Raw genomic sequence first — 12531 nt, forward strand, 5'->3', positions numbered from 1 at the left:
CCCCTTGTTGTTTCCCAGAGTTAGGTGTCTCCTGTTTGTCACCCTCACTGATACTTTCACTCATTTTCTCTCTTTGCTTTATTCCCTTTCCTAATTTTTTATTTCCCAAATGAATGAGAACCATATAATGTCCTTTTCCGATTGATGTTTTCATCAGCATAATGCCGGACAGCTGCACACCCCAGTTTATAGCAGCAATGTCCCACATAGGCAAACTGTGGAAGGAGCCTCGGTGTCCATCGAAAGATGATGGGTCAAGAAGCTGTGGTGTGGCGGGCAGTCATGGCGGCTCACCTAAAGAAACGGTGTACGAGGAATCACTAAGGTGGTCCAGCAAAAACAGGAGGAAATTGCAACCAAAGAAACTGCACATTGACAAAACCAAGTAAATCTGAGCACTCCACGAGATCGTGTGTAAAGCTCCCTCCCCAGCGGATGCTTTGCAGTATCTACTCCAGTTTGCCAGAAAGCCTGTGAAGCAGAAAGTGTGGAAGTAGTAGTCAGGATTCTCTTGGAACATTGTTACAAGGAGAATGATCCATCTGTGAGACTGATGAAAAGCATCCTTGTTGGGTTTATTATCAAAGACTGCAGGATTTTCACCAGACTGCCTTATGGATGATGCCATTAACATCCTGCAGAATGAAAAGTCATCAAGTCCTTGCTCAACTGTTGGACACCTTGCTTGCAATTGGCACCAAACTCCCAGAGAATCAAGCTATTCAGATGGGATTAGTTGATGTAGCCTGCAAGACACCTCACAGATATGTCTCCTGTGTGTAAGAAATAAGTGCCTGCAATACTTGTCAATCTTGGCTCTGGAGACAAGTGTCACAAAAGATGGGAAGGCCTAGCTGTCAGAGATGTCCAGATTATAGGGGATTACTTCAGTGACCAAGACCCAGTGTCAGAACAGCGGCTATAAAAGCCATGTTGCAGCTTATGAAAGAGGACTGAATTACACCAAGCAATTTATAATCAGGCCTGTAAATTGTTGCCTGATGACTATGAACAAGTGCGCAGCGCTGCAGTCCAACTTATCTGGGTGTCAGTCAGCTCTATCCTGAAAGCACTGTCCCCATTCTTTTCTAAGAAGAAATTTGCTTAGTTGATGATGCATTTGGAAAAATTTGTCCCCATGGTCAGTGATGGTCCTGGGTGGTTCGAGTCAGGCTGCAAAGCTTTGGGCTCAATGGAAACAAGTCAGTTTTCACATCTTGGAGCAGACGTCGACAAGAAGCTCATGTCAGATCTCAGGAGAAGAAAACGCACTACACATGCACGTGCCAAGGAACTTACAGGTCAGGAGAGTTTCCGTGGCAGAAAGAAATGGGGAGGTGATGCTCCCAAAGACGAAATAGATACAGGAGCTGTGAACTTGATTGAGTCAGGAGCTGTGGACCTTGTTTCCTGGATTGGAAGATGAGATGTATGAGGTCCGCATTGCTGTGTGGAGGCTCTCTGCATGGGCCCATCTTCACCTTCTTTTGCGGAGAAGTGCCGCCCTGATTTCCCGGTTGACATGTTTAATGATGAAATTGAGGGAAGGATGTCTGCAGTCCATACACAGTATGAGAAAAAATTTCTAATAATATCAATCTCCGAGAGGATCAGCAGTGTCCTGGCTGTGTTAGAGGATTCGTCCAGAGATATTCGAGAGGCTGGCTCTTCACGAACTTTATGCTGTACTAATGTTTCAACTAAAGAAGGGATTCATCTCGCACTGGCGGAGTGCTGAAAAATTTAACCAAGTACCCTACTGATAGGGACTCTATTGGAAGTGCTTGAAGTTTCTGGGAAGTCGGCATCGAACCCTGGTGCTTCCCTTGGGGCCAAAGCTCCTGAGCACCCATACTTTTTTGACAAGCATGAACCAGATATGGATGACCCAGCTTACATTGCAGTTTTGGTTCTTATTTTTAATGCTGCTACAACCTGTCCAACAATGCCAGCAATGTTCTCAGATCATACCTTCAGGCATTATGCCTACCTCCGAGACAGTCTTTCTCATCTTGTTCTTGCCTCAAGTTATCAGGTAGAAAACTAGGGTCATCGGCCGTTTCTCCCGGTATGCGCCCCATGAGGACCCGTCCCATCAGTTCCTGCAGCAGGCCCTGAAAGGGTGTACAGTCTTCAGAGCACCGGGCCCCTCAGGGAACCCAGAAGTGCTGGAGTTCACCATCCAGGATCTGCAAAGACTTGGAGAAGTTGCTGACTTCTCGGCTACCTATTCGGTGTCAGCTTCTTCTCATCAAGGCCTTGCAGGGAAAGTGTGTAATGTGGCTGCCCCTTTATATTTGAAGCAGAGTTACTTGGCCTCCGCAGCAGCAAAACAGATCATGGAAGAGACTACAAATGGAGTTCATGTACAGTTGTGTGGGAGAAGAAACAGGTGGTGTTAACATCACATGAGGCTGCAGGCCAAAGCTTGCAACTTATAGTAACAGCACGGAGATACTCGAGAGGTTGACCCCTTATTTGGATGTGTGAAAACTTTTACAGGAAGTGGACTTCTTTAGAGGTGTTTTATTGCTGATTTGCCCCCACTACAGGACAGCTTTGTGGACAAACTCTTGACCTTATGTCCCGACTCATGACATCCAAGCCTGTGGAAGTGGTCAAATTTACAGACCATGTGAGGCAGAGTACCTCCTTGCACCTCCCCCTTCCAGAGCAGATCCACACACTTCAGCCACCATCATTGAGCCAGCAGCGAGTCAGAAAACCCTTTGCGGTTTTACATCTGGATTGGTTGTGACCCGGATGTCGATGCGACCCTGGAACATGTGCCGGACCCTGAGAGTGCTGTGAAGGTCCAGGGCTTCTATCCAGCATGGCCAGGCTCAGATGATTCATCCTAACTGGCAGACTTGCAGATCCTGGCCCACCCAGGCGCCACCGGCTTTTCACTCAGGTGTACCTCTCCCATACTGCTGGACAGAAACCATGCCAGGTGGAAGTGAGGCTGACTGGCCTACAACTCCAATTCCCGCATTCCAAAATCCCCTGGATTTGAAGGTGGCAAAGTGTCCCCCCAGGTGGAAACCAGCATCGAGGGCACCATCCCCTTCAGCAGTCTGTGAACGTTTTACATAATGCCCAAACCGCAAGGCGCTGAGTCACAAGCATTGTTGAGAGCGAAGCTGAGAAGAGCCTTTAGGTAGCAGAGTGAGCCGAAGCCCTAGAGCACTTCACCTGGGCCGGCATATGGGCATGAGCACCATCACCCTATCGTCTCATCTGGTATCAAAACACAAAATAAATTATTTTTGCATTAAAAAATCAAAAACCTTCAAGTCCACACCTCTTCCTTCCCTGACTCCCCCCACCCACCTCTATAAAGTTAGGAAGAAAACAACAACAACCAACAAAAGAAGCTGTGGTCTTCGTGGAAGGAACTGGAGGGTGTTATGCTGAGTGAAATAAGTCAACTGGAGAAAGACAGTTATCACATGTTTTGACTTATGTGTGAAATAAAAGAAATAGTGCAAGGGACTGTAAAGGAAGGAAGGGAAACTGAATGGGGGAAAAATAGAGGAAGACAAACCATGAGAGACTCAACTCTGGGAAACAAGTTTGCTGAAGGGAAAGTGGGTGGGGGGATGCGGTAACTGGGTCACAGGCATTAAGGAGGGCATGTGATGTGATAAGCACTGGTGTTACGCTATATGTTGGCAAATTGAATGTAAATTTTTTTAAAAAGTAGCTAGAAGAGTGAATCTTTAAAATTCTTATCACAGGAAAAAACTTTTGTAACTGCATGGTGGCAGATGTTAACTTACTGCCATGATCATTTTACAGTTATATACAAACAATGAAATCGTTATGCTGTGCAAACCAAAAAAACTTTGAACGCAATTTTGTTTTTCCCAGTTGGAGTCATTCGATGTCCAGTTTGCGGCCAAGAATGTGCAGAGAGACACATCATAGATAACTTTTTTGTGAAGGACACTACTGAGGTTCCCAGCAGTACAGTAGAAAAGTGTAATCAGGTAAGCGTATTAATTAAGTCTTAAATGTTTTGCCTCCTTCTATTGAGACGTCCTAAACTCCTGACAGACTCTAAAATAAAAGGTGTTTGGGATCCCTGGGTGGCGCAGCGGTTTGGCGCCTGCCTTTGGCCCAGGGCGCGATCCTGGAGACCCGGGATTGAATCCACATCAGGCTCCCGGTGCACGGAGCCTGCTTCTCCCTCTGCCTATGTCTCTGCCTCTCTCTCTTCTCTCTCTGTGACTATCATAAATAAATAAAAATTAAAAAAAAAATAAAGGTGTTTGACATTGACCATTATGTCTGTCAATAATTATGTAATATTTTAAACAGGGCTTGGTGCAGGGAATAAACTTTCTAATTGTTGTGAAACCAGCTTTAAAGAATGAAAATGTAATTATGTCAGCTACAGTGTGAAGTACTTAAGACCTCTGAAAGTTCCCCTGTGAATACCAGTGATTTTTCTTTTTTGTCTTCCAGATTGTCATGTCACTTTGCTTCATATGTGATTATACTAGATAAACTTTGTTAGTTACATCACTTTATCAGATGAACTGTAGTAATGCATGTGAATGCTCAGTCCAGGAAATTCAAAGTAAGTAGTATAATCAACAGAGTAGTTATTATCCAATATGAATTGATGGTGATAAGATGAGAATTGAAGATATTCTTTTTTTTTTTTTTAAGACTTTATTCATTAATTCATGAGAGATAGAGAGAGAGAGAGAAGCAGAGACACAGGCAGAGGGAGAAGCAGGGAACTTCAGGCTCCATGCAGGGAGCCTGAATTGGGACTTGATCTCAGGACCCCGGGATCACGCACGCCCTGAGCTGAAGGCAGATGCTCAACTGCTAAGCCACCCAGATACCCCAGAGAATAGAAGGGATTCTAATCTGAAGGACAAATTTAAGAGGCTGCTTTATGCCTCTCTATAATATTAGTTTTTGGTAAGTTTAGTTACTCTGTTTTTGTCACAGAAACATAATAGGAAGAAGTTATGATCCATTAAACTAGAGACAAAGTCCAAATTGACATGTTTGCTATAGATAAGCGAGGGGGAGTGTGTTAAACCTGGTTCAGGAATAGGGTACTTGGAGGAATATTTTGGGATTATTCATGGGAATATCATGGGAATATTCATGGGAATATCCCATGAAGATGGGAGAGATGATAATGTGGGATGAAGGAAGCACTAGGCAAAAGATAGAGAGATCTGAACTAGTCTGGTGGCAATAAGGAAAGGAAGGGAAGAAGTCCATACAGGGCTTGATATACCTGATTGGATGTGGAAGTGAGAGGAACCCCATTACTAGGATGGTGGTGCTTTTCACAGAGAGAAAGCGGGCAGAGAAGTGGTTAGAGAATTGGTTTTGAATATGATTGAGTTTGCCTGTAAGACTAAGGTAATGTCATCCATGGTCAAACTGGAGCTCTAAGGAAAGTTTGTAGCTGAAGAAGTTTAAAACCTTTTTGTTACAGATAATTTTAAGCATTACCAGGAGAGGGACAGTTTCACTTGACTCCCATGTACAGGTTACCTAGTTTAGTAGTCATCAATTCTTGTTTTATGTTTAACCTGATAGCATCCTCCCCCTGACCACACCACACATTATATTTTGTTGAAGTTATTCCCAGACATTATATCCTCTAACCCATAAGTCATTTTCTATGGGAAAATAAGTTTTATAAACATAACCACATTAATTTCATATGTAAATAAAATTACAGTAATTCCTTAATATATCAAACATCCAGTGATAACCTATCTAATTGTTGTGGTTTCTTTTTTTAAAACAGTGGTTTGTAAGGATCCAATAAGGTCTACACAATTGACGTCTCAACCCTGTATTTTAATTAATCTCAAATTACCTTTTCACTTTATTGGTTTTCTTTTTCCTCCCTTTTAACCTATTTGTTAGATAAACTGGGTCTTAGTCTTGTAAAGTTAGCCTTATTCTGCATTTTGCTGACCATCTTCATGAAGTCACTTATGTACACTGGCAATAAGAATGTAGAGACTGATTTAGTTTCAGGTTCCATTGGGTGAGGGGTTGGTGGTATAAGAATACTTTCATCTGGGCAGCCCTGGTGGCTCAGCGGTTTAGTGCCACCTTCAGCCTAGGATGTGATCCTGGAGACCCAGGATCGAGTCCCACGTCAGGCTCCCTGCGTGGAGCCTGCTTCTCCCTCTGCCTGTGTCTTTGCCTCTCTCTCTACCTGTGTCTTTCATGAATAAATAAATAAAATATTTTTAAAAAAATACTTTCATCCATATGTCTGAGTGTACTTCAATCAGGAGGCATAGGAGTTGGGTTCTCTTTCTTTTTTCTGATGTCAGTGGCCATTAATTATCACTGCCATGATCCCATATTATATTAGGCACTTGGAAAATTGTGCCATTCTCATTCTGTTATTTCCCCTGTTTTTCTTAACTGGAAGAGAAACCAAAGGTTTCCTTCATTTATTCTTTGGTTATAAAGGAAAGGTAGATTAGACACTTGATTTATTTTTCCTTTATTTGCTGATTTTTAGAGTAGTAACCTAGTTTCTTAGCATTCTGCAGAGGTTGACTAACAAGTGGGTGTGTGTGAGTGTGTGTTATTATGAATTAATGGATTTTTAACCCAAAATGTGTTGTAGTAGTTGTTCTTATTGATGCTCAAATTGTGCCATCTTGGCAAAAGGAGCCTCACATTGATTCCTGAGTCATTCTGATACAATTGCAGTTAGTCACTGCTGTCTCCCTTCCTTTCTCTTTTCACAAGATATTAGGGGCTTTGATTCCTTTTAGCTGGAAATGCTATCTATCTGGAGACCACAGTATGGGTGCCAAGGGTACTCATCACCACTGAGTTGGTCATATTTCTAGGCCTTGAAGGAGAATGATTTAGCAAATACTTTTTATTGAAAAAAGAGAAGTGACTGCACTTAACTGTATCAAGCACTGAGTGATGTATAGAATTGTTGGATCATAAAATTGTACACCTGAAACTAATATAACACTACGTTAATTACATTTGAATAAAAAAGAATAAACAAGTCCATCAGGTTTGGTCTTGAATTTAGGCCACATAGTATCTCCTGGGGAACAGGCAAAGGATCCTCTCTAAAGCATCTTTTTATTAAGAAGCTCATCAACCTCAAACACATGAAATTTTAAGGACCTGCAATAGAGAGAGTCTCTGAAATCTTTAAGTGTCAGGGAAGGGGATAAACAGAATACAAAGTAAGTATTAGATGATAGAAAGCTGTTAAGCTTAGTAAGGAAGCTAGTGTTTTTAAGAAGGCTAGGATTTTAGAAAAGTGATGTTGCAAATTTTTAACAGAAAAGTAAGCAAGTTTAGTCTTAGTATATTAATATATTAACCAAGTGAACAGATTTCTGGAGCAAAAATGTGAGAAATGACCCGAGAAGCTCTGACAGCAAGTGGCTATACCAAAAAAATTAAAACCATGTCCCCCCTAGTGCCAAAACCACCAGATGATAGTGTAAAAATTCAGTGTACAATTATTCGTTTTATGTGATCCCAAATGTCCAAAGTCATGTTTCTGTTGCTGTTATTTTTTTCCACAGAACTAATAGTTTGACCTGGTGTCCTATAGAGTATGTGAGAAATAAGGGTTTTTAGCTATGCAAAGTCTTTAGATGGAGTTTAGGAACAAGATAAGAGTGACAATTCTGACCATTTCATTTAATGTTACACTGTACCACAGTCCCGAAGAGTGCATTATATACAAAGGAAATCCAACAGAATAATTAACTGTGTTCCCCTTTTTTTTCTAATGCTGGCATCCCTATTTAGTGATTTAAGTGACCTTGCACTTTTAAACCACATTATGTAAAGTACTGTAATGAATTTTATGAAAAATTAATAAAACTGGTTATCTTCTACATTACTATTTCCCTGGAGCTACTCTTGAGTTATTTACATGGTTTGTCAGGGGTTATCATGTTCACTTCCAAGTTAAATTTTTTAAAGTGCTATATTTTATGTTGCTTAAAGCTTACTGCATTTAAGGCATAATAACATCAAGAGGTTGTTTTGTTTTTTTGTTTTTAGTTTTTTTTTTTTTAACTCTTCCCATTTTTCCCAAAGGCATATATTTGTGACCTCTATGATGGCACAACTACCTGATGTTTAAAAGTGATCTTTAAAATATATGTTTACAGGGGCACCTGGGTGGCTCAGTGGTTGAACCTCTGCCTTTCTCAGGTCATGATCCCAGGGTTCTAGGATCAAGTCCCACATCAGGCTCCCTGCATGGAGCCTGCTTCTCCCTCTGCCTCTCTGTCTCTCATGAATAAATAAAATCTTAAAAAAAATTAAAAAAAAATGCATTGTTTCCTAGTTATGAAATTGTAAAATAATAAATAAATCTGCTTAGATAGATCTGTGATTACTTTTTGCCAGGTTGGCCAAGTGACCTAAGATGCTAAAACCATGCATGATGTTTATCTTTCCAAAATTTCCAAATTAATTTAGAGTATCCATGAATAATATATCATAAAGACTCCCTCTTTCTTAGGGATAATTTGGAAAGCATGAAAAACCTGCCTTCTAGGGATATATTTGAGGGTTTTTTAAGATTATTATTTGTTTTTAATGATATCTTAAATAGTTTCTATTTTGGGGCTTTTCTTCATTTTAGATATATTAGCTTGAAATAATTAGCTTGTTTACTTGTCTTTCCAGGTACCATTTTATAGAAGAAGCTTTTCAGAATCAGAAAGTGATCATAGATACACTAATCACCAAACTGATGGAAAAAACAAAATACATAAGATTCACAGGAAATCAGATCCAAAACAGGTACATTTACATTTGTGATATTATAAAAAAAAATCATCTTTATGTAATGTATTAAGTATATTCACCTTTAGAACAGACATTTTACTTAGCTGGTGGTGAAAATAAGCCTGGGTAAGCTGTTAGATGGCTCTAATAACACATAGTTTATCAGACTTCTCTAGAAACTTTTAAGTTCTGGAAAATGGGCTGAAAAGCATTCCTTTCAGCCATGAAATTTGAAAACTGTTACGGTAATAAACTACATTGAGTAATAGCTCATTTACCTAGCAGATATTGAAAATTTATAACTATCTGGTGTTTCAATTTTAAGGGAATACCAGGATTTAAAAACAAAATGAACTATTTTTGCAGGGAGCAAGAGACACGGAGGGAGACACAGAGCCCGAGAGAGGCTTCGTGCCTCCCTGAGCAGGAGTCCCTCGGGACTGAGCCGGCGGGAGGTGGGGGTGAGGGGGGTGGGGGCAAGGCCTCGCGCCCCAGGGCCCCAACCAGACTAGCGGGCGGAGGCGGGGCGGAGGCAGAGGCGGTCTCCGGTCTCCTCTAGGCTCCGCGGAGGGCGGGCCTCTGTGGGGGGGGGGCGTGGCCGGAGCCTATCCGGCGCCTGACGCCAAGCGGACCCAAAGGGGGCCAGGGCGTGGCCGCGGGAGGAGCTGGGCGCAGAGGCGGCGACCCCGACCCTGACCCAACCCGACCCGACCCGACCCGACCCACCATGGCTGTGGCAGGAGGTTGCGGGGCCGCGCCGCCGCTCCAGGCCCGCGGTTCCCAGCGCTGCGGGCTCCCGGCAGCGGCTCTGCAGGCCTCGGCCCCCGGAGCGCAGGTCGGCGTGGCCCCGGGAGGCGTGAGGGGCCCCGGGGTGGCTGTGCAAGAGGCATCTGGCCCTCGCGTGTGGCGCGGCGGGTGCCTGGGAGGGACCGCGTGGGGGACAGCGGGCCTCGGGGGCCGCACGGAGGCGCCCCCGTGGCGAGCCCGGCGGACACCCTTTGGGCCGCCAGGGTGCCGGGCAGAGGGCTGCGCGGGGGAGGAGTGGTGGGACCTGTTCTCGGAGGGGGGTGGCGGCGGGGCCTCCTCCGGGTCAGGCCAGGTCTCCTCGGGGCGGCTCAGGGAGGGTGCGGGGCCCCTGCCCCGGGGCCCAGGGAGGGTGCCGCGGAGCCCCTGCGCGTGCGCTCAGAGGGGTTAGGGTGCAGGCACTGTCCACCGTCAGGGCAGGGCCTTGGGGCGGTGGCTTGAGGGCCTGGGCTGCTGGGCCCCAGGAGCCCCCCCAAGGCCCTGGCTCTTCTTCAGCCCCCCGCCCCGCTCCCCCCTCCCCGCTCTCAGGTCCCTCCCTAAGTGCCCCAGCCTGGCCGGGAGCCCGCCCCCCGCCCTGGTCCCTATCCGGTGAGTACGGCTACCTCTGAAAGTTTTGCATTTTGAAAGCGAGCGTTCCCCTTTCTGCACATCCTCTCCAACACTTGTTTCCTGTCCGGACAATGTTGCCCATTCTCACCGCTGTGAGGTGGGATCTCCTTGTGGTTTTGATCTGTATTTCCCTGATGGAAATACAGTGATGTGGCGCACTTTCTCATGGGCTTGTCGGCCACCTCTACGTCTTGCTCTGTGCCGTTGCCATTGGTGTCTTTTGCACATTTCCGGATTGGATGGTTGGTTTCTCTGCTGTGGAGTTGAATAGGTTCTTTAGAGATCTTGGATGCTGACCCTTTATCCGACGGGTCATTTGCACGTAGCTGCTCCCATTCTGGAGGTTGTCCGTCGGTTTTGTTGAGTGTCTCTTTGGCTGTGCGGAAGCTTCTCATCCTGGTGAAGTCCCAATAGTTCATCTCTGCTTTTGTTTCTCTGGCCTTCATGGGTGTATCTTGCAAGAAGTTGCTGTGGCCAAGTTCGGGAAGGGCGTTGCCTGTGTTCTCCCCCAGGGTTTTGACGGAATCTCGTCTCACATTTACATCTTTCATCAATTTTGAGTTTATCTTTGTGTCTGGTGTGAGACAGTGGTCCAGGTTCACTCCTCTGCATGTGGCTGTCTGGAGTTCCCTGAGGCATTTATGGAAGAGACTTGTCTTTTTTCCAGTGGATGGTCTCTCCTGCTTGATCGAATATATGGTCTTGATTGTCAAGTTGAGGGTCCACTTCTGGATTCCTCTTCTGTTCCATTGATGGATGTGTCTGTTTTTGTGCCTGTACCACACTGTCTTGCTGAGCACAGCTTTGCAGCGCAACCTGAAATCCGGCATTGTGCTGCCCCCCTGCTGTGGTCTTCTTGGCTACTATTCCCGTGGCCATTTGGGGTCCTTTCTGATTCCACACAAATCTTCAGATGATCTGTTCCAGCTCTCTGAGGAGAGTCCGTGGTATTTTTGATAGGGATTCTGTTAATTGTGTAAATTGCCCTGGGTCACGTGGACATTTTCCCAATATTCATTCTTCGGATCCATGAGCATGGAATAGTTTGCCATCTCTTTGTGTCTTCCTCAGTCTCTTTCAGACATGTTCTGTCGTTTTTTGGGTAGAGATCCTTTACCTCTTTGGTTAGGTTTATCCCTAGGTAGTGCATGCTTTTGGGTGCCATCGTAAATGGAGTTAACTCCTTAATTTCTCTTTCTTCAGTCTCATCGTTAGCGTCTAGAAAGGCCACTGATTTCTGGGCATTGATTTTGTACCCTGCCACACTGCCGAATTTGCTGTATGAGTTCTAGCAGTCTTGGGGTGGAGTCTTTTGGGTTTTCTAGGTGTACGGTATCATGTCATCTGCGAAGAGGGAGAGTTTGACTTCTTCTAGGCTGATTTGAATGCCTTCTGTTTCTTTTTGTTGCCTGATTCCTGAAGCTACGATGTCTAGTGTTATGTTGAATAGCAGTGGTGAGAGTGGACATCCCTGTCTCGTTCCTGATCTTCTTCGGGGAAAGGCTCCCAGCGTTTGCCCCTTGGGAATGATAATTTGCTGTGGGCTTTTCGTAGATGGCTTTGAAGATGCTGAGGAACGTTCCCTCTATCCCTATACTCTGAAGCATTTGGATCAGGAATGGATGCCGTATTTTGTCAAATGCTTTCTCTGCATCTATTGAGAGGATCATCTGGTTCTTGTTTTTTCTCTTGCAGATCTGATCAGTCACACAGAGTGTTTGCTGAGTGTTGAACCAGCCTTGCGTCCCGGGGATAAATGCCACCTGGTCACGGTGAGTAACTTCTCAATGTACCATTGGATCATATTGGCTCGTATCTCGTTGAGAACGTTTGCATCCGTGTTCATCGGGGACATCGGTCTATAACTCTCCTTTTTGGTGGGGTGGGGTCTTTGTCTGCTTCTGGACTTCAGGTGATGCTGGCCTCATAGAACGAGTTTGGAAGTATTCCATCTCCAGAAGCTTCAGCTGGCCTCACTGTAGTCTCTGTGGCGGGCTCTTGATTTGGTTCAGGATGTAGCTCAGTGGCCAGAGTCGTTCGCTCCACTGAGGCAGGTGGCTGCTCCGGCATGTGCGGGAACCCAATAGCATGCACCTGGGTGTGCTCTTCCTCCAGGGTGGCCATGGGTACACGTAGCTCTTGCATGTCGGAACAGTGAGTCAGAGGTGTTACCACCACGTGCATTGGTTTGGTCTCAGCAGCTGGCTTCTCGGCTCGAGCCGTGACCAGCTCGATCACCTCTGGCTCTGAAGCTTTAGCAGGCCCCGAGGTAGGAGCTGGGGCCGGTTGTTGAGGTGGTTCAGGATATTGCACAGGGGCAGACACTAGTTG

General features: G+C 45.0%; 1 long non-coding RNA gene, 1 other non-coding gene and 1 pseudogene across 2 annotated transcripts in view; all 3 read left to right on the forward strand.

The window, feature by feature from the left end:
* Positions 1–282: 282 nt before the first annotated feature.
* On the forward strand, positions 283–2402 carry LOC119877115 (annotated as a pseudogene).
* A 1443-nt stretch (positions 2403–3845) lies between these two features.
* The window catches only part of LOC119877086, an 82088-nt gene continuing 73402 nt past the window's right edge, over positions 3846–12531 (forward strand). Inside the window, exons 1-3 of the long non-coding RNA XR_005371177.1 lie at positions 3846–3992; positions 8686–8802; positions 11896–11972. This is a non-coding gene — a long non-coding RNA (uncharacterized LOC119877086). The remainder of the gene's footprint in view (positions 3993–8685; positions 8803–11895; positions 11973–12531) is intronic.
* On the forward strand, positions 12426–12530 carry MIR8793-3 (microRNA mir-8793-3). The gene has a single exon (NR_128799.1). It is a non-coding gene; the product is annotated as a microRNA mir-8793-3 (primary transcript).

Source organism: Canis lupus, chromosome 16 (genome assembly GCF_011100685.1).
Source record: "Canis lupus familiaris isolate Mischka breed German Shepherd chromosome 16, alternate assembly UU_Cfam_GSD_1.0, whole genome shotgun sequence".
NCBI classification, from domain to species: Eukaryota; Metazoa; Chordata; class Mammalia; order Carnivora; family Canidae; genus Canis; species Canis lupus.